This window comes from Dipteris shenzhenensis, chromosome 16 (genome assembly GCF_047967505.1).
Source record: "Dipteris shenzhenensis isolate YYH24624 ecotype China chromosome 16, Dip_SZ_1.0, whole genome shotgun sequence".
Taxonomy (NCBI): Eukaryota; Viridiplantae; Streptophyta; class Polypodiopsida; order Gleicheniales; family Dipteridaceae; genus Dipteris; species Dipteris shenzhenensis.
The window spans coordinates 2335840-2363805 of NC_141611.1; the positions used below are offsets into that span (position 1 = coordinate 2335840).

At 43.0% G+C, this 27966-nt stretch overlaps 1 long non-coding RNA gene across 2 annotated transcripts in view; it reads left to right on the forward strand.

Moving 5' to 3' along the window:
• LOC147892395 (uncharacterized) overlaps nucleotides 1-26953 on the forward strand; it is a 43677-nt gene extending 16724 nt beyond the window's left edge. For both annotated transcript variants that reach the window (XR_015542353.1, XR_015542354.1), the window contains exon 4: nucleotides 26570-26953. This is a non-coding gene — a long non-coding RNA (uncharacterized LOC147892395). The remainder of the gene's footprint in view (nucleotides 1-26569) is intronic.
• Nucleotides 26954-27966: the final 1013 nt, after the last annotated feature.

Consider the following 27966-nt stretch of genomic DNA (forward strand, 5'->3'; position numbering starts at 1 on the left):
TAAGGTTAGTGTACCACTTAAGTGCATTGCCTTTCAAAAATGTGGCAACCTTCCTCATCTTGGATGCTTCTGTAAACAAACCCCCAAGAAATGCAGCATCAAACTGTTGAAGGAATGTGAGGGCTTTGTACCTGTCCTGTACTCCATTATATGTATCAAACTTGACATGAGAACCACCATCCTTAAATTCTTTATATACATTTGATATTGGCTGTCCCAAAGATGGCTGTATATTTGCAGCATTCCCTTCACTAGGGAGAGCCATGCTTGGCTGAACATTAGGCATGGGAGCATATGCTGTGGCTTGCATGCCTGGCTGCATTCCCACATTGTCATACATGGCTTGCTTTCTATGCCCAATTGGCGGTGAAATCAACATAGCATCAAAGATAGAATCTGTACCAAAATATTCAGGTTGCTGCCTCAAATATGGCTGAGGTGGTTGAGCCACATTTATGGACTGCACATTATTATTTTGAGGAGTAGAAATACCCAAACCAAGGCCTTGTGCTGGCTGCTCATACTGTTGCACTGGATGTACTTTTTGTACCTCTTTCTCAAGTGCTCTTTTGGGCGATTCCTCTCTCTTGGAAGTCACTTTCTGAGTCATTTTTGATGGCTGTCCCTCATGGGAAACTGATGCATGAGTGTGCGGTCCGCCATGAGAAGCTGATGCATGTGTGTACTCACTCTTTCCGTGCTTGTGATTTCTTGATTTCTTCTTCTTCTTAGCATTTGTTTGCACAATCTGAGCCAAATTTTGAGCCAGCTGAGTCAAAGCAGTCACTGCACTTGCAAGCTGTGCATTCAACATAGTAGCATCATCTGACTCACTGCTAGAACTAGTATCACCGTTGAGCTCAGTTGTAGCTTCATGTGTGGCCTGCTCAAAAGGCATTTGTTGTGCTTCCTGCAGCTGTACACTAGCTGGATCATTAAGGCTTTCCTGCCTTCTCCTTTGAGGAGTTGTGGAGCTCTCTTGCTCATGGGTACTCACCATGTTTATGGTTGTAATATTCAGCTGTCAAAAAGTGCAGCAAAGATATCCTTCCACCAAACTACCGAGGCCCACCTCTTGAGAAAGAGTGTGTGGTATCCCGGCAATGGAACCAATGAAACCGGCCTCTAATCACTCAGAGGGCAGTGGAACTAAACCTTTAATCACTTCAGCACTTATTTACAGCTCACAAAGCATATATCACAATCATTAACCATTGCATGATCACCATTTGGCATTTACCCATTTGTTCACAAACAAAACCACTGAAAAAGGGATGGAGGCTAGAATGCCCCTGCTCAACAGACATAGACAAGTGCACCCGATTGGCCCCAAACACCGTGGCGCCCCTTTCGGTATTTCTTTATATTTCACAGTGAAATGATTACAAGTTGCATCTGGGAGACCTTCCCTGCAACTGAGCACGCAGCCCCAATTCACTAAGCCTTCGCAAGGCTTTCAAGCATAGAACACCATCACATAAGTGCACTTAACCCATAGGCTCAACCCAAAGGCATTCTCTTTTCCGAGTGCAATTCCATTGGCTGTCCAGATGCAATCACACTGCACCCCAGCTGCACTCTCTTTGAGTGGTTTCCAGATGGCATTCACAAAGCTTTTCAAAGCTCCAAAATAAAATCAGCAAAGTACCCAACCAAAGAATGACTCATGTAGCTCTGCCTGGGCACCTGCGAGCCAAGAAAGAGGCGGCACACAAGGCCAACCAATAGCTTATGGCAAAAAGAAATTGCAGTAGCAAAATCACAACTCACCAAGCCCTGAAAACTCGAACCAAGTCCTCAATCGCCAAGAGGACATAGTAGCCAATGCCCAATTGCATTCTCAGCCAAAGAGGAGTGCAAAGGCATGAAGAAAGAGCATTTACAAGAGCCGACCAGCAAGAATTCCACTGAAAAATGCGAAAAGAAGCACTTCTGTCGCGAAGAAGTGGGAGTTCTTGGGCTCAAAAGAAGCGTGCTTCAGAGAGGAATGCATTGAGAAGGTTTTGGAGAAGTTTCATCGCCGGAAAGTCCTCCCAAATTGAGAAAAACCAGTCAACCAGCGCGTCGGACCACTTGAAATTCGACAGAAAGCTGTAGCTTTGCAAGAAGAGAGGCCCAGGAGGCGGTAGAAGAAAAAAGGTCCAGAAAAAGCCACTTTTGCAAATTCGACCAACAAAAGAAGTGCTCAGCTCTGCCCGTTCTACCAAACGCACGGAGGGAAAAGCATATCACTACGAAGGGGAGGCAGAGGGGAAGCCATCGGGCCAAACGGAAGTCGAGGAATCCAAACGGGTGAGGAGTTATGAAGAAAAACGGAATTCAGCTGAAGGAGGCTGAAAAACCAGTCCAAAATCTCAACAAAGGGAGAAGATGAGAGAGAAAACCACACATGTGAAGTTTAGAAGGCCCAGGAAGGTCCACGAATGGCAAAGGAGCATGTAGAAGGCACTAGAGCCACCTGGAACTCTAGGGGGGCCACTGAAGGTACATGGCCCTCTAGGGGGCCCATTAAAAATGCCACGTCATCATTTCCCAACAACCACTCTTTTAATTCCTTGGAATGCCTTTGGGCCTAGGGATTGATTACGCTTATGTGCTAGGCACCATGCCGCGTTTAATTACACATTATTAAGCCCACGCTTGGACTTTTCCAAAGTTGTCACGGTCTTGTAGTACATTAAAGTACCTAGAATTTCACGCCCCCGTGACAGTATGTTTTCAGTTTGTATTTTGTTTGGACGTTATGACTTGGCAAATCCAAAGGAGTCCTCCTAGAAATTTGTTGTAGCGATTGTCTGATGCCGCTGGAGATCCAGATGGGTCAGTAGGTTGCCAGCGCGGGAACCCAGACAGAGTTGATTGATCCTTGTGAGCTGTTCTATGCCCGTTGCCATTGGAGCACTGAAGTTCATCGATATGGAGACAGTGTACCAGTTTGGACTTGAGACGGGGCTTTAGAGGGGATTATCTAGCTCTGAGATATAGGTGCCCACAGGGAAGCAGACCTAGCACCAGAGGCAGTATCAGTTGGATTTTTTGTTCTAGGATCCTCTGTTGGAGTCATGTACCAGTACCAGCAGTTGGATTGTTGTACCAGATGACCCAGTGTACCATATCAGACTAGAAGAATGTACCTAGCTAGTAGCACCTGCAGCTTGGGAGCAACAGCTTCAGGTTTCCAGTGATCATGCTGAGGCGGTGTGTGCCACGAGGGTGCTTCTTCGACAATACCTGTGGCGGTGTTCAGCGGTGGAGTATCACACGATGGATTCCTCCAGTTGTTCCAATGGCACACCCAACTCCTTGGTATCTCTGCTCCATCTAGGAGCTGAGAGGGGGTGTTGGAGGTCAACATCTCCTGATGTCACCTTAGAGAGAGAGGGCTTTGATTGTGGGTGTGCCCGCCCAGTGAGTGAGGGTAGCATAGAGAGCGAGGGCTTGTGTTGTGGGTGTGCCCGCCGCACCCTTTTCTGGTCCATGCGTTGCCATGATGGCCATGGAGGCTGCCGGGAGGGTTGTGGGACTGTTTGGGCAGATATGCCCTGTTGTGCAGCCATGGTTGTGCCCTTATAGGCGCCCTAGATGAGGGCTGTACCCTCTAGGATCCACTTAAATATAGCATACATAGTAAATAGACAAGTAAATATGCACCACAGAACAAATCACAGGGGAGCTAGAGCGCTCCTACTCAGAAACAAGACACCGATTGGCCCCAAACGTTGGCGCTCCTTGCGGTATTTATTTAACATTCATTTGAAGCCAAGTGGCTAATTACAAAGGTCTTTGGGAAGCTGCACCACAGGCAAACCAATGCCCACAGACTCCTCGTCCAGCCCACCCTGTAATTCCTTGCTCAACTTCAAAAGGTGAATGGCATCCAATCACTAGACAATCCTGTATCCTCAACCAACCAAAGCATGCAACAAAGACCCCAATAGCATCCACTGTCTCAACCACTCCTGCAATCGCACATCCAAGTGCCCAACCAGCCAACACGGCTGTACAACTGCAAGACAAAGCCCTCAACAGCTGAGCTCTGGTGCAATCAAACAACCAAACACTTCCCAGCGAGTTTCTTCAATCTATAGCCTCCCTGGCCATTGCCCAACAGTATAAATCAGTTCTTCTTCGCGAGGAAAAAAACCCAAACGCAATAACTAGCCAGCAACCAATCAGGAAATGGCAAAAACAGGCAAAGACAAGCCTTCTACCCGGAATTTATAGAAGAAAGGTCACCCTGGCTGGAAAACCCTAGATCCTACGGAGATAAGCTGATTCCGCCCTGGCACAGCTCAGAAGCAGCCTAGAATAGAACACCCATGCTTGGAAAGATACCGAAACCAGCCACAACACCCAGAAAGCTCCAGAAAATCAGGTCTAAATCTCCTACAGAGCCCGAAAGCCTGAAAAAAGCAAGTTGCAGTTCACCCGGAGTAGCTTGGTTAGGTCCAGAACTCCTAGAACAGCCCTAGAACCAATCGTAGGCACTTGGAACAGCCCAAAAGCAAATCGTAAATTGGAACAGACACCTTGGCAGAAATCGCCACCTGCAATAGACTCTTGGATCAATTGCGATTTGCTTTGGCAGGCCTTGGATCACCTAGAACTGGCCCCTGGGTAAAAACGAATTTCCTTGGCAGGCTCTGGAACACCTGCAATTGGCCCTTGGGTAAAAACGAATTTCCCTGGCAGGCTCTGGATCACCTGAAACTGGCCCCTGGGTAAAAACGAATTTGCCTGGCAGGCTCTGGAACACCTGAAACTGGCCCCTGGCTAAAAACGAATTTCCCTGGTAGGCTTTGGAACCTCCTGGTAAAAAGCGATTTGACTCTAGCAGCACCTCTGCCGGCTCTGGCAGCTCCAAACTGATGATCTGGCTCCTCTGGAACTTATTTGGCCAACCGAATCCAAAAGAAGGGCTCCTCCCCCTTTTAAAGCCCTATGCTCAAAAAAGCAGTGTTTTTTTAATTGCACCACTCTTTTGGCCCCCCAGTTGCACACTTTGGCCCTAGGAATTAATTGCCTAGTAACTGGGCACACATTCACTATTTCCAAGAGACCACTAGGGAATTTTAATTCCCCAAGTAATGAACCATGGCTGGACCCTCGCGCTCCAGAGTCTCAAGGCAGTCACACGCAAATTACGGGAGTCGCAAATGAAAAGTCCCATAATTTCATGTCCTCATGACAGCTGTAGAGCAGAGGGTGCAGGTCGGCCACCTTGGCTGGTGTCAGCCCCTTATAGGCTATGGGAGAGCCTCCCCTTTATAGGGCTATGGGCGGCTCCCTAGGGCTGGGTCGGCCCACACATACAGGTCGGCCCCCTCTGGATCAAACGACCAGGCAGGGGGGCTGCCTATATATAGGCCCCTCATTCTCCTTGTTTTGCACCACCTAGAGGTGCAGCATAGCACTGCAGTCCACTGCCTTGTGGAGCAGTGTAGTCTGCCTTGGTGAGCAGTGTTAGGGCAGAGCTGTGTAGCAGTTCTTCCACTCTTTGAGCCTTCCGTTGTCTTGGTTGTTGAGCTGTTTGTCTGAGCTCGCGATCAGCCCGTTGGTTCCGAGGTTTTCCCCCGGGGTTTTCTCCAGAGATCACTTGCAGTTCTCCTGTGCCTCTCTCCCCTTTCTCTCCTTCTCAGTGTGTGTGTGAGGCGTGCTATCTCTCTCTCTCTCTCTTCTGTTCATTTCTGCTGCACTTCTCACAGGAATGTCTAGGCTTGGGCGGGATCCCCTAGTGGTATCAGGTTGCAGATTGTCAGGGACCAGCTTCACTGCTGGGCACTCATGGGCTGATCAACATCCTCCTTCTCCAAGTGTACAAGCTCATCAATAGACTGTGTTAAGACAGATAAGCTCGTACCTAGACACACGATAAGCTCCTGACAAGGTGCAGTTTGCATTTTAATTTCAGTCCACATGCTTCCTGCTGTTATCACACACGGTGTTTTGATTGAGTGGATCATACTTCTCATTGGGAGCTCTTTGATTGGGGTGCTCAGTCTCTATGCACCCAATCCGAAAAAGGATCATGTTGCCTTTTTGGGACGGATATCTCTATTTGGATGCCACACAGGCTGACTCTTGCATAGTAGTGAAACCTCTCAGTGGTTTTTTAAAAAAGAGGATGGAAAAGATTGAACTGCTTGACAATGCAGAAATTGTTCTTTGCTTCCGAGTTTCATGTTCATAAACTTTGTACAATTAGAAAGATAAACACGGGATTAAGGGGCCAAGGCCAGGCTCTCTAATTTCAAAGGGATACAAGACCGAGATATTGAAGTAGATCTTTTCAATATCTTCCAAACTTGAGACCAAATTGAGGACTTAGTCTATAAGCATGAAACTAAGGACAAGGCATGAAATGAAGGTTATGAATGAGTAACTAGTCTATATACAGAAACAATGTCCTACAGATAGCCTAGCTTTAGGTACAAGGGCACTGCAATCTTGAGGGTAGATGCACTATTACCACTGTTTCCACACATCAGTAACCAATGCTTTAGAAAGGAGATTCTGATTCAGCAAATCTGCATGCTTCAATGCAACTCGAGAATAGGTGACAATGGTGCCATGAGTCATGGGTCCTGCCACATCCTATGCCACCTCACAAGCTGCCATGTCATCATGCCACTTATCATAGCCTCCACATCATCATGCCACGTGTGAAGGCTGCCACCTCATGCCTTATGTCATGATTGTGTTTTCAACCATTCTATTTGCTTGTACATTAAATTCAATTTGGGTGGTCAATACTACAGATGGGATGTTGCTGGGGAGATGATGCATGCATTGATCAGTATGTTGTAGAGCTAAGTAGCTAGCCAAGGCAGTTGGTACATCACCTATTATATTATTTCTAGCAAGAGCAAGCCACCACACTTTGTTCATCATACCACGCTCCTATTGAATGGCTTTGAAGAGCTGCTTCAAGTAGAGATGAAGCTGTATTAGGGCCAAGCAGTTTCCCAAGGTCACAGAGATATCAATCCCCCGTTAGTTTGTTACTCTAGAAATAAATCCTTTGGAGTCCACCGAGCATGGGTGGGAGGTTGTTGAAAAGCTTTTTGCATCATACTAGTTCTTCCCTCATTGGTTCATTGTCTACTAAAACATAGCAAGAATCCACCTGCTTAGAGAGAGAGAGAGAGAGAGAGAGAGAGAGAGAGAGAGAGAGAGAGAGAGAGAGTGCTTCCACACACTTAGCTGCAGTAGGACTCAAAATTAGTTGTCACCATTGAGTCATTTGCTATGTGTGTGTGTGTACATACATACGTACTTTATATAAAAATACCACATAATACACACATGCGTATATAACACACACATACACACACACACATGCATTTATAACACACAGGCACGCGCATGCACACACACACACAAAATTTATCTTCTTCTATGTGATGGCCTAAGAGCAGAGGATACAACTATTTGAGGTTTGGAAATTCTTAGAGAACTTGAAGACTGTTGATGACTCCAATGCAAAAATTGAGGTATTGCAAAGCCATCCTATTTGTCAAAGTTGTTGGGCATCACCCATAAATTTGTTGGTTGACAAGGAAACTCACGCGAGACTATTCAACATGTTGAGCTAAGATGGGATGTTGCTAGAGAGATGATGCATGCATAGATTGATATGTTGTAGAGCTAAGTAACTAGCTAAGGCAGTCGTTACATCACGCATTAAATTATTTCTAACAAGAGCAAGCCACCACACTTTGTTCATACACCAAGCTCATATGAATGGCTTTGAAGGGCTGCTTCAGTAGAGATGAAGTTGTGTTATGGCCAAGCAGTTTCCCAAGGTTATAGAGATTTCCCCCAGTAGTCTGTTACTCTGTTGTTTAAAAGGGTTTTGCATTATACATCAGACTTAGATTTTGCACTCATCGGTTCATTGTCTATTGAAACATAGAGAGAGAGAGTTCCACACAATTAGATGCATTAGGACTCAGAATCAGTAGTCGTCATTGAGTCATCTACTGCAACATACGTACTTTATATAAAAATCTCACATAATACACACGTGTATATCACACACACACACACACACACACACACATACACACACATACACACACTTTTTTTTTTGTGAAACCAAGATACTTATATTATAATACATTCATTTACATCTGGGCATAGCTCAAAAGAGAACCAAAGCCCTATCCATCAAAAGCAGTAAAAGAAAAGCTGAATACAAGAAACATCTGAATCTTCCTCATGTAAGGCATCATATAAAGATTGCCGCAATGAGGCTTGAAAGAACTCATATGGCTGCTGAAGTGGAGAATTCAAATATGCTTGATTGCGCTGTAACCAGAGGGTCCATAAGGCCCAGTATCTGATCCAGTGGAAGAAAAGAGAATACTGTGACAAAGAAGCTGATAGTGTGTCATATATCCAGAAAAACCTGTAGAACCTGTGAGCTGGGAATCTGAGAGATAAGAAATAGGAGATTCTGTCTAGAAGGTCTCTGGAATATGAATAAAACCACAGTAAATGCGGAATACTCTCAGATGTAAGATGACATCTTGGACAAAGGGACGAAGCTATCCTTCTTTGAGCCAATTTCACCCCTACTGGAAGAATACCAACAATACATCTCCATAGAAAGAGTCGTTGCTTCAAAGGCATTTTCAACTTCCATATCAATTGCAATCTTCCTTTCCACCAGGCTAATGACTTGTTCAAATGCCATAGAGAATTAGCATGATGGGCAATCCAGGGAGGAGGTAATATCAATCGATAAGCCTGTATAGAAGTTAATAAATTCAAAGGCCTAGAGGATATGCTTGTATTTGAAGACCAAAGGTGCCAATTTTGAAGCCTGTCTCTGACATTCAATGTCGGAATCGGAATCAGAGGGAGTAAGAGATCAGCAATATCTTTCCAATTGGGTCTATGATGCATCCCCAAATTGTATTGTCGACATGCTACTGGAAAAGTGAGAATATTTCCTTGCATATCTACTACGTCATCAATGAACCGGATACCCATTTTCATAAGATTGTAAGCTCTGATGGGTTGTTGAACAGCAAGGGGAGAGGAAAACACAGCACTCCAATGAATACTTTCCATTCTGAGTGAGGAAGCTAAAGAAGCAGGATGGGGAGACCATTTGATGTGAGAGAGTACTTGCTTCCAGTCTTGAATCAAGGAATTAGAAAATGGACAACCTGGGATTTTACCTTGCAATTTGCCAAGCACTACTTCCGATGGATCAACTAGCCAGTGTCCATAAGCATTAGTGCTCATCTGTCCACACAAAATTGTCAACATGATAGACCAAGGCTGCTCTTGTTCAAAAAATGTCTTGAGCATAGTGATCTTTCTTGCCAACACATGAAATTTGATGTTTATTATATTCAAACCACCATGCATTCTTGGTGAGCAGAGCAAGTCCATTTTGAGCAGCCGTAAAGCTTTTTTATGAAGCTTTGTTTTCCAAAAAATCTCCATGGCTTGAGACATAAAGGAAGTGAGATCTCGAGATGACCAATGTAATAGAGGAAGATAGAACTGGACATAAGCTAGAATAATAGACTGGACAATTCGAAGCCGTACATGCAGAGGCCAAGTGGAGATCTTCCAATATTCTAATTTGTTCTGAATTTTGTTTGCCACCCAGGACATTTGTTGCTTATTGCTGATTTTCCAGCCAATGGGATAGCCCAAATGTCTTACTATGTTTTACGGATAAACAATCTAGCCTGGCCACAAGATAGCATGCCAGTCAATGCTTGAGAGGCAAGAGTTTTGATTTCTGAAAATTAATTTTAAGACCAGCTGCTAACCCAGATTCTGAAAGGGTATCCATCAAGATGCGAATCTCCAAAGGACTATTCTTTGGCATGAAGAATGAATCATCTGCATAGGCCTGTGCAATGAAGGGTCGTGAACCAGAAATCTGAAGCCCCTCTAGCTGTCCAGTATCAACCATGTGATCCATATAAAGTAGCAAAGGATGTGAAGCAATGGCATAAAGCAAAGCACTGAGAGGGCATCCCTGTCGAATTGAGCGTTCGAGAGTCCAAGACTCAGACAAATGATTCCCTATAAAGCATTGTGCAGTGGAATCTGAGTAAAGCCAATATATGACATTAACTAGCTTTGGCCCAAAACCAAGTTTTAACATGATTTGAGAAACATAGTCCCATCAAAAGCCTTCGCCACATCCACCTGCATGACTAACACATCTTGATTTGAATATTTTGCATATTCCATTGCAATGATAGTGTTAGAGATATTGTCATGTATGTGCCGTCTAGGAACAAAACCATATTGCCTGGGATGAAGGCCTTCATGAAGGATATCCTTTATCCGATGTATCAACATTTTGGCAATCAGTTTGTATATAACCGGCATCAAAGTGATGGGCCTCCAGTCATCCATAGTCTCACATAGAGGTTTTTTGGGCACAAGCTTAACCAGACCTTCCAAGCTGAGGGAAGATGTTGATGCTGCCAGGCTACATTTATAAACTGCAGAATTGGACCCTTCAGTTCAGGCCAAAAGGCTTCAAAAAATTCGACCGTCAGACCATCCCAGCTAGGGGATTTATGTTTACCCAAATGCCTAAGAGCTTCATCCAATTCAACATCTGAAAAAGACATTTCCAGCATTGAGGCTTTTTGCAAGGAGACAATAGGAGAAACAAAAACAGTAAATCTGTTACGGGCTGAAATAACCGGAGGTGTAGAAGAAGATGGCTGAGAAAAGAGAAGCTGAAAATGATCCAAACATTGTTTTTCTAGCTGAGATAGAGTCTGGGTCCAAAGGCCTTCTGGTTTCCTGACCCTCATGATAGATTGGCTTTGTCTATGTGCATGTAAGTTCCGAAAAAAAGATTTCGAGGAACAGCTTTTATCTAGCATAGGTTTAGCTCTGGCCCGGATCTGTGCCATTTGGACAACTTGCGTTTATCATTGGCATCAATTATGGAGGAAGCTTTAATACTCTCTTTACCACAGTAGCTCCATTTTTTAACACATACAACATTCTTTCAACCATTCAAAACAAATGTTGGCATTGAATGCCTAGGTTTTTTTATGCTGCAAATTATTGACTAGCTTTTAAATCGTTAGCATCCTTTTCGATCAACATTATAAGTCAAACATCCAGTAATATTCTAATCCCCATACATGGTACTAGAAAAAATTATAGTAGTCAACAACAGTCTGTGTTACAATCTCAGACCACAAAGGAGGGTTTTGCTCGATAAACCACCCTGGCACGGATCCCTTCTTTATGAGCCTGTCTCTTTTTTGCACTTTTCTCATGCTCCCTCTAGAATCCTCCCACCAAACCCAACACTTGCCACTTGTAACCTACTTGAGTGCCATGTGTCCATAATGGGCCAAGACAATAAATGCTGCTCAGAATCAGATAGAGATCTTTGATGACTAATCTGTACCAAATACTGCTTGTATGATTTTGCCCACTGGATATGATGTCTGGTTTCTGCCATGTACCATCTTCCATATTCCTTAATGATGTATGAAAGAGGTCCAAGCAAAGTCCAGATCCTCCTGAGCATGGGAAATCAATGGCCTGCAAGCCAATCTGATCATATGCTGGAAATTTTCATGAGAGAGATATAATTGATTGACCTGTAAATTTCTGACTGGAGAGAGCTGCAAGTCATCCAGAGGCATACCAAAAGAAAGGATGAGCCATAGTGGAGTATGATCAGATAATTGCTGTGAATAATCAGTCCGCATTTGACATGTATATTCATCATATTGCTGAGCATGAATGAGATAAAATCTATCAAGCCTGGCCCAATATTCTGTGAAAGCATTATGATGATATGTAAATCCCATAACTGATGGGTGAGTTGCTGTCCATAAATCTGCAAATTGAAGAGATTGTCATATGTTCCCATTGCTGAATTTCAGAGGGCAGCATATGGGATTTATGTGTAGTGTTGTCCTTCCAGTGAGGAGAATTGTTGAAATCACCTCAAAGTAGTGCATTTGAAGACCAAGGATATTGCTTGATGGAGTTCCACATTTGAGCTCTTGAAGCTGAATTTTGAGAAGCATACAAAGATCCTATTTCAAAAATCTCTCCATTAATCATACATTGGATAATCATCCATCGTCCACCAAGATCATTATATGCTATCCAGGGTTGCAGATCATGTCTGGCTAAAATGCACAGCCCAGAGAACTGTTCAGATCCTGAATAAAATATATCATATCCAGAAAAAAACCCATGCTGGCCAGCCAAAAAATGCTGATTATGCTCTTGTAGACACACAACATCCGGATGAGTTGTATTTATATAATGCCATAAAAGCCTCCATTTATTCTGGTTGCAGAGGCCCTGTATATTATAGGAAAAACATTTAAGAGAAGCACGCATGAAAATATATGCAAGAGATGTTCGGTCCTCAAAAAGAACAGGAGGCCTCAAGCCTCTGCCATTGCCACAGGGTCTTGCTGACCCTCAGCATCCAATTCCCTGATAATATCATCTTCTTCACAAAGGGGAAGACCCTTCTTGACTGCATTAACCCATGCCTTTGAGATGGGGTTGCTTGGAGAGGTAGAAGATTGTCCTGGAGAAGGAGCAGAGGCATCCCAATTACGAGATTGGAGAGGTCTTTGTTTGAGGGGCACCGTCTTCTTTGCAGTCTGCCATCCCTCATGAGAAGATGGGTTATTTTCCCCTAACTTGCTTTTTCCTTTATTTATTTTGAGCTGAATTAGCCTGGCTCCCTGTATGAACTGAAGGCTTTGCTCCTTTAGCTTCAATCTTTTCCACATATGTCTTCTGACCTCCTTTATTAGATGGCAGAGGAATAGCTGACACACACACACACACACACACGTGCATGCGCACGCGCACATAAACCTAGGGATAAGGGGCACGAACAACCAAATAGGTACAATGCACACACTGCTTGAGGGTTTTTTTCTTTGGGGGATCTAGGAGAAAGGGAAGCACAACATTAAAAAGAGAGAGGGGTGCCACACACACAAATAGACATTGTGGGGATCTAGGAGGAAGAGACACTCTTGGTGAAAAGAGTTTTGCATCGTACATCATACCAGGACGTTGTCTTCATCGGTTCTTCATCTACTAAAACAGAGCAAGAATCCATCCACTGAGAGAGAGAGAGAGAGAGAAGTACAAGTAGAATTTATTAACGTCCATGGGGGGGAGTGATTGTGCTTGTGCACAAACATACGTACATAGATACGTAGTATGCACATGAATATCCTTGATGTAGATTCCAATTGAAAGCTACCATCTTAATTCCCTGTTCTAGAAAATAGCTTTTTCATATATATATATAGAGAGAGAGACTCTATGTACTCGGATGAAGAGCTCTGACAGCAGATTGTGGATATCTGTAGCAGCTGGGATTTCACACTACTGGAAATGGATCTCTAGGTCTCATTACAGCTCTTCAGCTCACCAGTGACCTCTACCATCGGGTAGCGTCAGAGAGAAGATTTGCATCCTTCTTTAGGAGAAGGCAGCAAGACCTATATAGCCTGCTTCTCTTCAGAGAGAGGAGAAGCACCCTAACCCCTATACACCAGAGACTTGTCATTACTCGAAGATACATGTAGGTCTAGATGGGGGAGGGTTACTGCCTGCACTGTGGGTGCTTGGAGAGTCTTCAAGGAGCATCACACATCACTCAGGATTTAAGAGGCACTCATAGACAGAACCTGTAGATTGACATCGCTATACCCCTTGACTTGCTTCAGGGAGTTTGAGGGTCCATAGGTTGACTGGTGGGCGAGGCTTGTTTCTCAAGCACATGTGTTCCCCTGCTGGTCATTTGCATCCTTTGGGATCAGGGAGGAGAGACAATTCTTTATGAGGTTGTAGAGGATCTGGTAGGGCATTGCACACTAGTTTCACAGGATGAGAAGAGGTACTTGTTGCATCACTTACTTGGGGATTGGTGGTGTGGTTCACTCAGTCAGGTCCACAGATATTGTACAAGGGAGCATACTTGGAAAGGGCCATTCTCATAGTCAGGTTGCCCCTCGGCTTATCAATCTATATGCAGTGCTGGTTTTCTTGCACAGACGTTAAGCTTCCTCCTAGCCTTAGATGGGGTCCAGACCTATGCCTCTCAGTCAACTCTTATTATCTGGTAAGATATTATGGCCACTTGGAGCAAAGTTCAGGATTCCTCACCTGCAGCAGTGGCCTGGAGAGCAGCTTTCATGAGAGACTGTGTCATGGTCTTTTTTTCACATATACTGGCAAATGACCTTTGTTGTCATGGCATTCTCTTTCTATTTTTCTGTATTTTTTTGGGGCCAATGTGTAAGAAATAACCCTTAGTTTCTGCAGGAAAGAACACACTGATTAGGTCTCTGTTATCCCTTAGATCACACATTCATGGATTGTTTGGTTGTATCATCTTTCCATTGAACCCTCATACTGCCAACCTACATTAAATTTCTTAGGATTGATATCCACTCTGGTGATTTAGGAAGCCCCAGCAGTTCTTGCATTGTCTTCTAAACTCGTTGTGCCAGCCAAAGACGACCATCGTTGATCTACCCTCGCAATTTTCCAAGTAGCCCCAAGACCTCTTCGAACTCAGTATGCTAAAAGCTTCATTTTGTGGTGGCCTCATCAGAGCTTGGCAGCAGTTCATGTGGGAAAACAGCAATGTGGCTAATCTGGAGTCAATAGAAGAAGCTGAGAGCCTGTATTGTTAGAAGACAAGAAGCAAGAGGAACCAAGAGAGCATGAATGTTGGTGGGCATGATTTTGTGGTTTTGAAAGGAGGTGATATAAGAGCAAGTTAGGAAAATAAAGTTAAAAATTAGTGGAGACGAGGAGTTCCTTAAAAAGAGATTCTTCAAATTTAATTTGGGCCTTCAGAAAATCACACAACTATGCATTTAAATTTCCCTTGAGCACTACCTTGTAAAGAGGTAGTGGCAATATTAAGAGACGAAAGAGAGATACAAATAATATTTATAGGGTGAAGGCAATGAATGTCTGGACCTCAAATTCTAGATGGACACAGGACAAAAAACAAAAGACGAAGCAAAAGACAGATAAGACATAGAAGAAACTATATCCACTAATGAGAGAGCATAACTTATACAGGCTGCGAATGAGAGAGAGAGAGAGAGAGAGAGAGAGAGAGAGAGAGAGCATCTAATTTAGAAGTTGTGATGGAAGACTTTATTCTGGACAGTATCATTGTAAAGTTTTCCGAACTGTTTGCATTGAAATAGGGAAGGAGGTCTTCACAATCCATAGTCCACGGAAATTCAAATTCAATAGCTCATTTATCTACCAGATTAAAGGGTAATGGATGACTTACCCTGTTGCACCAATGAAAATTGTTTCAACACCTACTTCTTTTTTCCAATGCCAGTTCAAACCACTCTCGGCAATCTGTTTGGAGTAAGTGAAGTGGAATCAGTCAATAACACAACACAAGTTGTGAATTATAAGGAAACAGTCTACAACCAACTTAAAACAAATCAGAATTAGATCCCTTTTCAAACTTTCCTTTTATAGAGAAGGTGCTTTGGAACATGAGATTCTGATGAGGAGACGAGGGGCAGATGCTTTTTTGTGTCCCATGTGGATATTGCCAATAGAACACATTTCAATGCCAAATGTCACCTGCCCAATATCAGCACTGCCCTTCTGCCCCCCCACCCCTCCCTCATCCGGAATACATGCATGAAAGCATGCACACACGGTTATGAAATAGGCCTTCAGAAAATGATCATGTATACAGGGTGATGGATGCCATTGTTTTTTCATTGAAAACTAACCAGTAAAAAATTTGAGGACTTTTCTTAGTCTATGATATTGAGCTCTTGTTTTGTAATTAGAATGTGATGGAGAACACCTTTTTGTGCCACTGGCAAATTTGAAAAAGAAAGTCTTGGTGAGGGGGTTCAATGATGCACAAGGAGAACGTAGCAATTACACAAAATGACTAAAATAGATCTTTCTCCCCTCCATAAAAAAGTACCTTCTAGTAAAATTTTGAAATAATATAGAGAGTCAGCTCTTTGTGAGGCACTGAGAGCGAAAATGGCAGTCCTACTTCCTACTTCTCTAGACGCCAGCTCGTTGCCTAGGGTGCCTTGGAAGCAGATGTCAACAACTAGTGTGGTGGACTATATAACCAAGAGATTCTTTGATCTGTGATAAAGTGTACTTGAGGTGATGCCTTGGAGAAATACTCACACTGCTCAATGGTCTACTTGGACTTTCCTGTTGGATTGTATGGAAGTTGTAGATCCAAATGTTGATGATGTTGGAGATACCATAGTCAAAGAGTGTGTTGGTGTGTAGTACTAGGTGATCTAGTACTAGTCTATGTGTGTGAGGCTTGTGTGAGTGCCACGTGTCATCATGGGACTTATCCCATGTGCACTAGGTGCTAGTGTGTGAGTGAGTAGCCTACATAAGGCTTGTACTTCACTTGTCTTGTCACACTTGATGAATGAATGAAAGCCTTTCTTCGTGTCTTCATTTGAGCATTATTTCCTCACACCCTCTCTCTCTCTCTCTCTCTCTCTATCTCCCTTCACCATGTTTCTAACATGGTATCAGAGCCACCTTCCATAGCTGCCACGTCACCCTTGCCCTAACTTCGTCACCCTAACTCAAGCTCCATTTCTCTCTTGCAGCCGCGTCAGTTCTGCCTCCTCTTGCAATCCTTTGCACTCCTACCTGCCCACCTAGAACCTCCATAGCCGACTCCATAGCCGCCTCTTCTTTGCGTCCATTTCTGCCCGTACCAACTGTACTGATGTGATGCACAACTGGTCCTCCGTACAACTGCCCCTGCCGTACGATTGACGGCACGATATGCTGCATCTGCCTACGTAGCTGCCGTACCAGTCATCCGTACAACTGCTCGGTCTGCTGCATCTGCCTGCGTAGAGCTGCCATACGACTGATTGTACGATCTGCCAACTACCGTACAGGTCGTACGACTTGCCCATACAGTTCATGCTTTGGAGCTGCCACTGCTCACGACGTTTTGGAGGTGCTGACTTCGCCTCTACTCCAGCCCAGGACTTGCTCCATGCAGATTTCGGACCTCTAACTGCCCCGAAACCCTAAAAGTCGATTTTTGCAATATCTGCTCAGATCTTCCAAAATTTTTAGGGCTTTTATGATTTGAGGGCTCCTGAGTGTTGCAAGAACATTCTCCTGCAAGAAAGTTTGAAAAGCCCCAAAATTTTTCAAACCCTAGTTTTTCACTAAACCCTAATTTTCAAATTTTAGAGCATTTCTGTTTTTTGCATCCCCTAAGCTGTATTGCATTTAGACATTTGGGGATTTCTCAAAATTCATGTAATTTCATTACTATCTTGTACATCATTTGGGCATTTTGCTTCCTTCAGGCATAATTGCTCAAATTTGAAGATCTTCTTCGCATTTGTGACTCTCCAATCTGCACATTGAGAGTCATGACATGATCTCCCTTGGTAGCTGCTCCTATGGACTTCATCGACACATCATTCGAGGGCATCCTATCACCGACATACCTCTTCGCATCAGGATGTGCACACTCTTGTGCGGTAGCTACTTCGAGATCATGGGTTTGCTGCCCTTGCTATGCATAAAATGAATGGAAATATTTCTATGTTTGAGTTAAAGGTTCTTTGCCTTGAGTAGTCCCTCTAAAATGAATGTTTGAAGAGTCAATAAAAGGTCCTCTGCCCTAGGTTAACCTCTGCCCTAGGTTGTCCCCCAAAAATGATTGTATTGTGTTTTACTTTGGTTGATGGTATTGACCACCTAGTTCAGAGTAAGGGGGAATGACGAGTGATGGTTTGCCCTTGCTGGTCGCAAGCTGATCGAGAAGTTACTATTACACAGGAGGTGTTGGATAGTTGGACTTGCTCTTTGCAATATTGCGGTGGAGGGGGGATCGGTCTACTCTTGCGTGTTGGGTCTCACACTCTTTGCTCTGAAGGGGGGTGTTGGAGATATCATAGTCAAAGAGTGTGTTGGTGTGTAGTACTAGGTGATCTAGTACTAGTCCATGTGTGAGTCTTGTGTGAGTGCCACGTGTCATCATGGGACTTATCCCATATGCACTAGGTGCTAGTGTATGAGTGAGTAACCTACATAAGGCTTGTACTTCACTTGTCTTGTCACACTTGATGAATGAATGAAAGCCTTTCTTCATGTCTTCATTTGAGCATTATTTCCTTACACCCTAACTGTGTGAGTGAGTAACCTACATAAGGCTTGTACTTCAATTGTCTTGTCACACTTGATGAATGAATGAAAGCCTTTCTTCATGTCTCATTTGAGCATTATTTCCTTACACCCTAAGTGTCTCTCTCTATCTCGCTTCACCATGTTTCTAACAGATGAGGGTGGTAGTGTGACGAAGCTGCTGCCCCCCATTACGAGACTGCAACGGTGACGAAAATGCCTCTCCAAAGCTTGAGTAGTAGCTGCAATACCTCTATGTCTAGTATATGGAGGTGCATGGCATTTCTACAAGATCTTTTGCCTCATATCTCGGTTGATGCACATTTAGTCATCCCTCATTAAATAGCCATCTTTCATGGAATATTGACTTGTCGAATGCCCCTCCTGCATTTGCTGCATTATCTCTCCAAATTCAGGGTCATTAACATATTGCTCCCTCATCTCTTCGAGATCCCCATGGTAAGCAATGGTCACATTATTGACCTGGGGTCTTTGAGATAAGGCTTTTGCCATATGGACAATTTGAAAATGATACATAGACAGCATATTTGCCCATTTCATGCGCTTCTCAGAGAGCTTGGTCTGTGTCAATAAGTATCTTAGACTTTGGTGATCAGTCTTAACAGTAAACTCTGCACCCAAGAGATAGTCCTTTCATATATTCATTGCATGTATCACAGCTAGCAACTCTTTCTCATAGATTCCCATGTGCCTTTCAGCATCTCGTAGTCTCCGGCTTTCATAAGCCGTTACATGACCATTTTGATGAAGTGCAATTCCAACACATTCTCCGCAAGCATCACAATTCACATCAAAGGGTTTGTGCAAGTCAGGGACTACAAGAATTGGCTCTATAGTCAACTTCCCTTTGAGTGTACTAAATGTTGTCTTTTGTGGTTCACCTCATTTGAAAGCTCCATTGTTCTTGGTCAAATCATGCAGTGGAGCAATGACATGTGCCAAGTGCTAGGCCTAAGAAGTTGTGTACTTCATGCACAGTTTTCAACTTAGGCCATTTTTGAATGGCTTGTATCTTAGCAGGATCCATGTGTATTCCTTTCTTGGAAATAATATGCCCCAGATAATGGATCTGTTCCAAGAAAAATTCTCTATTTTTGCTATTTGCATAGAGGTGATGATTACGCAGCTCTTGAAAACAATACCAAGATGGTCCCTATGCTTTTCTTCAGATTTGGAAAACACTACAATGTCATCGAAGAAGGTATTAGTGAAGTGTCTATAGGGACGGAAGATATGATCCATCATTCTGTTACAGGTGGCGAGGGGATTTGTCAAACCAAACGGCATCACCAAATACTCGTATAAAACATGGGTAGTGCGGAATGCGGTCTTATGCACATTCTGTGATTGTATGCAGACTTGATGATAACCACTTTTCAGGTCTATTGTGCTAAATACCAAAGCTCCACTGTAAGGTGGTCTAGTGGGTGGCTCAGTGCTGGGCATAAGCTCTATCTAATGATCCTATTGTCTCTCAAAGGATAGCTCCCCTGGTAAGGCATCTGAAAAGCAATCTTTAAAACATACATGAAATTGAAAGTTTTCTTATCAGCATGATCCGTTTCAGCATGCACTTTTAAATATTTTTTCTTAATGAAAACCATGTACGCTAAAACAACAGATTTTATTGCTTTGCCAATAGAAACATCATATATAATGGGGATAGTCGCCTCTTTGTTCCTGGCAACGATCCATTGCCTTGCAACCCTATGTACAAAATCTAACACTCTTTCGAATTTCACTGCCTTACGATGAAACCGAGGCATCCCAAGAACTACATCATGATGCTTGAGAGGGGAAATGAAGAAGTGCAGATAGGCCTTTGGTCCCAGGAAGCTTATGTTGAGAAACCATGCTCAACATCATGTGATCATATGTGCATAGCACTAACCAATAGAGTGCTATAAAGGAAAGGGTTAGATGCCCTAACCCTAACCCTAACCCTAAGAGGGTTTGTATATATTCTACAATTTCAACTAAATCTAGTGTATAGTTACTCATTTGTGGTGTGCTCTCTAGCTGTGCCCTTTCTCCTCATCTCCACTCTTCTCCTCTCCCCTCTTTTCCTCTCTCCTCTTCATGTTTTATCATGGTATCAGAGCATTGTTCTGCCTTCTGCTGAGGCGCCATCCTTGTGTGAGAGATCGAGAGATTGAGTGATTGAGTTTCTATCTTTCATTCCGTTGGTGAAAGAAATTTCCGTCATATAATTTTCGTCCATTGGTGAGAGAATTCTGTCCATGAGAGTTGTAGATTCCGCTGAGGCGCCATCCTTGTCTGAGAGATCGAGAGATTGAGTGATTGAGTTTCCATCTTTCATTCCGTTGGTGAAAGAAATTTTCATCATACAATTTCCATCCTTTGGTGAGAGAATTCCGTCCATGAGAGTTGAAGATTTTTGTCGACCAAGCATTGATTGCAATTTTAAAGAGGAATTTAGTTATCAAGTCGACCAAGCAGATCAAGATTCTTGGTATATCAGTGGTGAATCATAAATCTGCATCCTTTTTTGTCCCTCCGCCGTGTCTCTTGCAAGATCCATGAAGAATTTGAGGACGCTTCAAAAAGAAAAATCACTCGATTCCTCGTGCTCTACACACTCGTTACATCACACGCACATTTCGACGCAAGTATCACACACTTTTGAGTCTTGGCGATAAATCCACTTCTTGCACGCACATCAACCTCTACATCGACGCATCTGACTCAGCACTTACGAACAAATAAAAGAAATTATTTGTTGCTTTTTCATCGCTCGGCGGTTAGTCTAGATCTAGTTCAGAGTAGATTAAATCATCCATAACGGAGAGAACTCCAAAGTAGTCAAATGAAGTAGTGTTGAAAAATTTCTAAATAGTTTCTACTCTGAGTCAGTCCCTTCGCTCACATGCGGTTTCACATAATCACATTACTTGAAACCGGGCGTTTCACAGTTGAGTGAGCAGACTTCAGAGTGTTTAGAGACATTGACCGATCGATCAGTGGATAGATAGTACATGATTTGATTTCACACACATGTCATCATTATAAAGCCTATTTGGCTATTTTTCGGCATTGTGCACATCATTTCAAGCCTTGTAAAGCCTCTTGGCTATTCTTGGCATCATTTGCCACAAGCCTTGTAACAGATTGGATTATATATTGCAGTTCTATCTTCATCGACAGTTTAGATTTCACTTGATACAGTCAGTGTTTTGCAGTTGATTCAAACAATGATTTTACAGACCCTACATTTCTTGCACCATGTCTACGACTAGCAATCTCAATCTGGAGGCATCTGCTAAGCTAGACAACTCCAATTACAGCACATGGAAATACCGAATGGAGATCATTCTTGTACTTCAAGACAAATGGGAGTATGTCGATGGATTTACACCTAGACCATTGGACGATCCAGCCAGCAGTATCACTACTCCATCTGTTGCCGCAGCACTAGCACCATGATCTACAGCTACACCAACAGTGATTGCACTTGTAGCAAATCTTGCCATTGCCCGAGCACAGGCAGAATGGGACAATGAAGACAAATATGCATATAAATCAAGCAGAATGTGCAAGATGTTATGCTAGGAGAGCTCAACACAGTTAAGACATCAAAAGAAGCATGGGATATGTTCGCAGCTCTTAATGAGTCCAAGAACACTTTCAGGATTCTCACACTGAGAAACCAGATCAAGGAGAGTTTTCGCAACAGTGAAACCGGTCATGCTTACGTACTCTAAATCAAGGATTACAACAATCAACTTGTAGCAGTAAGAGAGACTATGAATCTCGTAGAAATTGTTTAAGTCATCCTGAATGGACCAGGAGAGGGATATAAGAATCTAGTCTAGAGTTTTACTATTTAACGGCGAATTTCGACACTTGGAGAGCTCCAGTCAGTTTTACATAGTAAAGAACTCGTGACGCAAGCCATTCACGCATGCAAACATGTCAGCAGTGTGCCACGTCATTCAAAAGTCACCCGCGTCTGAGCAATGTCTCCCCGGTGTAACTTTACTTGGGCATAGACATCCACCACTACACCAGACTAGCTAATGGTCTTCAACGGGAAGCGCTCCGTTCCGGTCACTTCATGCTAATATTTCAGTATGTCTCACACCGTTCATCAAAATTTCAACCCTCTTTCCTTGGATCGTCACAGCCTAAGGAGTCTGTGAATCTTGGCTTTGATACCAAGGCAATCTCCTTGACAAAACTACTGCAAGACACTATCTCTTTTGCTCTCTCTCTCAACACACTATCGTCGGGCTAGACCCCCCCGAAGGCTTTATTCATGAAGAGAGAATCTGTTACAAGAGTTCAGCTTGGAGCTGATGCTCCAAATTCAAAACATGCATTCTTTTTACAAAGAGCTCATGGCTCAATAATTTGGCAACATGCCAAGTGTCAAAATATCTAACTAAAATTTAGTACATGCCACAAAGGGCAATCTTTAGGGTCCTCGATGTTCCTTGGTCACACGAACATCTTTTGGACGCTTGCTAAGCTCTTAGCGCTTGGCAAATCAACCCTTCTTAGTACCTGCAACAATTAATTAAAGCGCACCACCATGGCACCCATTAATTGTTAGCGCCTTGCATGCAAATAACAAACTGCGGACTAATCCTAGTCACGGGTGGGCGTTTCCTCTAAACAAAATGTGAACAAAACACAGAACACAATTCTTGGTCGATCAAAGTCAACCCTCTTGGTCGTAATTAAGGGGCTTTGACCAATGGTCGGGCGCCTTAATTATGGCCAAGTCTCTCCAACCGTAGCTGGCACATCTCTCCAACCGAAGCTGGCACAAGATTAACTGTAGTTAACCCTCTTGGTGCATGCCAAGTCTCATTGATCGAAGTCAACACTCTCTGACCGTAGTCGGCTTTGTGGTTCTCTGGTTAACTGCAAGTAACCCTCTTGGTAATAAACCAAGTCTCCCCGATCGAAGTCAGGCTTACTTGATCAGAGTCAAGTATCTTTGACCGTAGTCAATTCTTTGACCATTAAAAGAACTCTTTGGCCATAATTAACACATATGAAAACTCTTTAATTATGATAAGATAAATGGTCAACTGTACTTTTACTTACGATATTTACATTGTGGTGACAACTTTAGTTGCTGAGGATACTCAAAAAATTCTCAAGAGAGCTAGAAAAAATAGAGCCAAGGTAAGGGCTTAGAGAATGGATCTAATACAGAGCTACATTAAAATTTTAGAACAGTAGGCCAAAGTAGGGGATACCGCTGCACAAGGGGAGCTACTTACTGCTAAAAAGGAACTCAGAAAACAAGAGCAGATCAGGTTAAATGACTCCAAGGTTTACTTCAAAGATTGGTGGGCAGGGAAAATAGACAGACCTACCAAAGAGGTCTTCAAACTGATCAGAAGAAAAAGAGTAAATGAAGATATACCCCTTTTAAGAAAGTCAGATGCGTCAGATGCTTGGGCTTTAGTTGTTGAGGATGCTCAAAAAATTCTCAAGACAGCTAGAAAAAACAGAGCCATGGTAAGGGCTCAGAGAATGGATCTAATACAGAGCTACATTAAAATTTTAGAACAGCAGGCCAGAGCAAGGGATACTGCTGTACAAGGGGAGCTACTTACTGCCAAAAAGGAACTCAGAAAACAAGAGCAGATAAGGTTAAATGACTCCAAGGTTTACTTCAAAGATTGGTGGGCAGGGAAAATAGACAGACCTACCAAAGAGGTCTTCAAACTGATCAGAAAAAAAAGAGTAAATGAAGATATACCCTTTCAAGAAAGGCTGATGCTTCAGATGCTTGGGCTTTAGTTGCTGAGGATGCTCAAAAAATTCTCAAGACAGCTAGAAAAAACAGAGCCAAGGTAAGGGCTCAGAGAATGGATCTAATACAGAGCTACATTAAAATTTTAGAACAGCAGGCCAGAGCAGGGGATACCACTGTGACAAGGGGAGCTACTTACTGCCAAAAAGGAACTCAGAAAACAAGAGCAAATCAGGTTAAATGACTTCCAAGGTTTACTTCAAAGATTGGTGGGCAGGGAAAATAGAGAGATCTACCAAAGAGCTCTTCAAACTGATCTGAAGAAAAAGAGTAAATGAAGATATACCCCTTTTAAGAAAGGCTGATGGCACTTGTGTTTCATTCATAGAGGAGAACATCCAACTGATTCAAAAGCATTTCCAGGTTCTCTTATCCTCTGTAGTCATTCCAGATGAGGATACTCAAGTCTAGACAGCTATGTCAAATCATAAGAGAGAAAGCTGTAGAAAATTCTGATCTTCCTTTTTTAGAGAAGCCCATTACCATTGAAGAGCTGAAGGAGACAGTCATAGTGATGGCAGATGACAAGACACCAGACGAGGATTTGGTCTTCCCATTGAATTCTACAAGGTTTTCTGGGATCTGGTAGGTCCCTACCTGCTGTTACTTTGACAAGAAAGTACTATGAAGGGTGCTCTCCCCCCTCATGTCAATGTGGGAATAATTAAGCTCATCCCAAAGGAAGGACCCAAAGATGAGCTAAAACATTTGAGGCCTTTAACAATGCTCAATTGCAGCTACAAGATTTTTGCAAAGGCTTTGGCCCTTAGAATCCAAAGTAAGATGAAAGAATGTATACTTCTTGACAATAAGGGTTTTATAAGGGGGTGTCATCTTCTTGAAGCTATTGTAAATATATGGGAAGGATGTGAGTATGCCAAGGAGACTAAACAAGGTATATGCTTCCTTAAGATTGACTTTGATAAAGCATATGATAGGCTAGAATGGGATTTCTTAACACAATCCATGCAGGACATGGGGCATGGCCATTCTTTTGTCTCAAGTGTCAAACTCTTACTCACTAATGCTTCAGCTAAGGTAAGTGTCAATGGAGACATGAGTAAACCTATTCTCGTGAAAAGATCAATAAGACAAGGTTGTCCTTTAGCTCCTCTCCTTTTTGCTATAGCAGCGGATGCTCTTGATTGGCTTATCAGAAGCCAAATACAGGAAGGTAACCTTAAGGGGACTGAACTCATGAATGTTAAGCACTTATTGTATAAGCAATTTGCAGATGACACCACTCTTACTCCTAGGAATAATGATCAGAATATTAGATGTATTATGGACTGTCTTGATACTTTCTGTAAAGCTTCAGGTTCTATAATTAATCACTCAAAAACAAGATATGGCACTTTAAGTGGCAAGAAGCAACTAGTTGGTTATGCATAGTTTGGGATGTCAGAATGAAAAAGGGCACAGTTTTTAGACTTCTGGGGATTCCAATGGGCTTTGAAGTAACTATGAAGCCAAGGTGGGAGTGATTTTTGGACAGATTTCAAAAAAGAATTGACAATTTGAGGGGATTTCAGGCCAATTTGGCAAGAAGGAGTTTAGTTCTCAATTACTGCATATGCCCTATCGCTATCTTTTCTCTCTCTTGTTGGGCTCCCTGAGGTTTATAAGAATTTGCAGATCTTTTTTGTGAGGAGGTAGCTCCGAGATATCCAAAGTAAGATGGAGCTATTGTACTAAACCTAGAGGGCTAGATATATCAATTGCAGCAAGAAAGCTATCTGCTACTTGGGTAATTAAAGCTATTTTAAACCCAAAGTGTGATTGGGTTCAGCTTCTGCTGAGAAATATGAAATACATTAGACCAGTTAGGGCTCCCAAGTGGAAGAATTATCCCCTAGTTTCTGCTGTCTGTAATATAGATGAACTCTGCAAAGCCAAAGGGAGCTCACTGTGGCAATCCATTTGGGGAGCTTTTGAGGATATAAAAGCTTTTTTACAATTCTTTGGCAAAGATGCCTTTATGGCTAATGATTCAATTTGGGTTTCATCAAATTTAGAAACTCTCAACTAACTGATGATCATTTTACTTTGGCAAACACCCTTTTAAGAAAGAATTGCATACATGGGGCCAGCTGTGGCAGAGAGAATAGTTCACATGGAAGACATCTTTTTAATACTCTTAATGCTAGATGGAATCTGCAGGATAGTAGAGATAAATGGTATGAAAGATTTGACAAACTCTGGGTTAAATGGTGCTAGAGAAGATGTCGTGTCTCTCCTAGCCCATTCTTTACTATTCAGTATGGACGGACTCAGAATAGGGAAGGGAGATGGGAATTGTAAAAGATGCCTTGGTCCTTTGGAGGATATATTACACTTGTTTGTAGCTTGTCCTCATGTGAGAAGAGTTTGGAAGTTCATCCAGATAGAGTGTGTAGAGCCAATTAACTGGAAAGCTATACTTCTTGGGGATGCATGCAAAACTAGGCATGAGCCTTGGTTCCAAATAAGGGCACATGCTCTATGGTTTATTTGGATCTCTAGAAATAATTTTCAGTTTAATCATAAAGAACTCTGTACTGATGCCCCGTTTGTTTCATGGTGGGACAGGAAAATAGAAGACTTGAATTTCAGATAGAGGCTTACAATCTCTTGTACACAAGGTTGAATGGTGCTATTTCAAAGCACAAGAGCAGGTGTTTTATCACTAAAGAACATGACAAGCCGCCCCCTTTTCTGCAAAGGAGGCCTCCCTCAGCTGGCCCGAGCTCTGTTGCTGCTGGCCCTTCCACATAGCACCCATCTACCCAAAGTCAAGAATCTGCTGCCCCCTCATCTCAGCCTTGGTCTCATATTTATGAGGAGATGTCTCTTGATCCTGCACACGGCGTTCCTACTGCTGCTGCTACTACTCCTGTTCACAGTGTAGGACTCAATGATGATATATACTACAAGTTTTTCTTTTCAAGTTTCATCTTGTTTGCACAAGAAATACTGAGGATGCATCTTGTCTATCTTTTGCTTTTAGCTTTTTGTAAGATGTTAGACCTTACGAGGGTCGGAAAAACTCTCATGGATAAACTCTATTGATGTACAAAGGTTACTCAAAGTTAATATAAAATCTTCTTTTCAAAGCAAAAAAAAAAAGAAGTCGTCGTCTTCCTGATCTAGTATTTGCACATGAAGCTTCCCAATCAAGGGAGTAACATGCACATGGTCCTCGTGAAACATTTGATTGGCATCTGTCTAACTCTTCAGTCTTAATACCTAGTTTGAGGGCTAGATCCCCTAATGTAAATTTATCCATTGCCCCTAGGTCAAACAATGTTATTGCCTGGTCTCTGATCTTTCCCCAAGCAAGGTATAACTCTCTTGCTTCAGGACCACTAGCTCGTCCCAATACATCCGGGACTCCTCCCCCCACTGGCTTCGGCGGTCCTTGTGGCCTTTTCTTCTCCCTTGAGAGCGAAGGCCTCTCAGCGCACTGGGTAGACACATGCCCTTTGTTCCCACATCGAAAACACTTCCCGTCTCTGCGAAAAATGGCAATCGGCTCATGGGTAAACTAGGAGTCTAGGACTTACCCTTATAAGTTTTGGGCATCTGAGTGCCCCTCGGCTTCTGAGGTTGAAATCCCTTTTTCTCAGCCTTAGGGAACTCTTTCTTTTTGGACCTGGAAAACTCAAGTTTCCTTCTTTTAGTAGTCCCTTGCCTGCAAAGATGGCACGGTGGCATACCTTTACTGTATCCCCCGCATCCATACGCAAGCACTCCCAACCAAGGAGGACGTGGTCTTGGAATTGCTTAGGCATAAGCTTCTTATGAAAGGCTTTCTTGAAGCCCTTCTAATCCTTGAAGACGAAGCCATCTATGGTCTGTGCACTCCACCGTGCACTGGCTGTGCCTATGAGATGCAAACTAACCATGCGCAATTTTGAAGACTCCTGAAAGTTCTCTGTACCAAAAGCAGCATCAAATTGTCTTATGAACTGCATAGCCTTCATAGT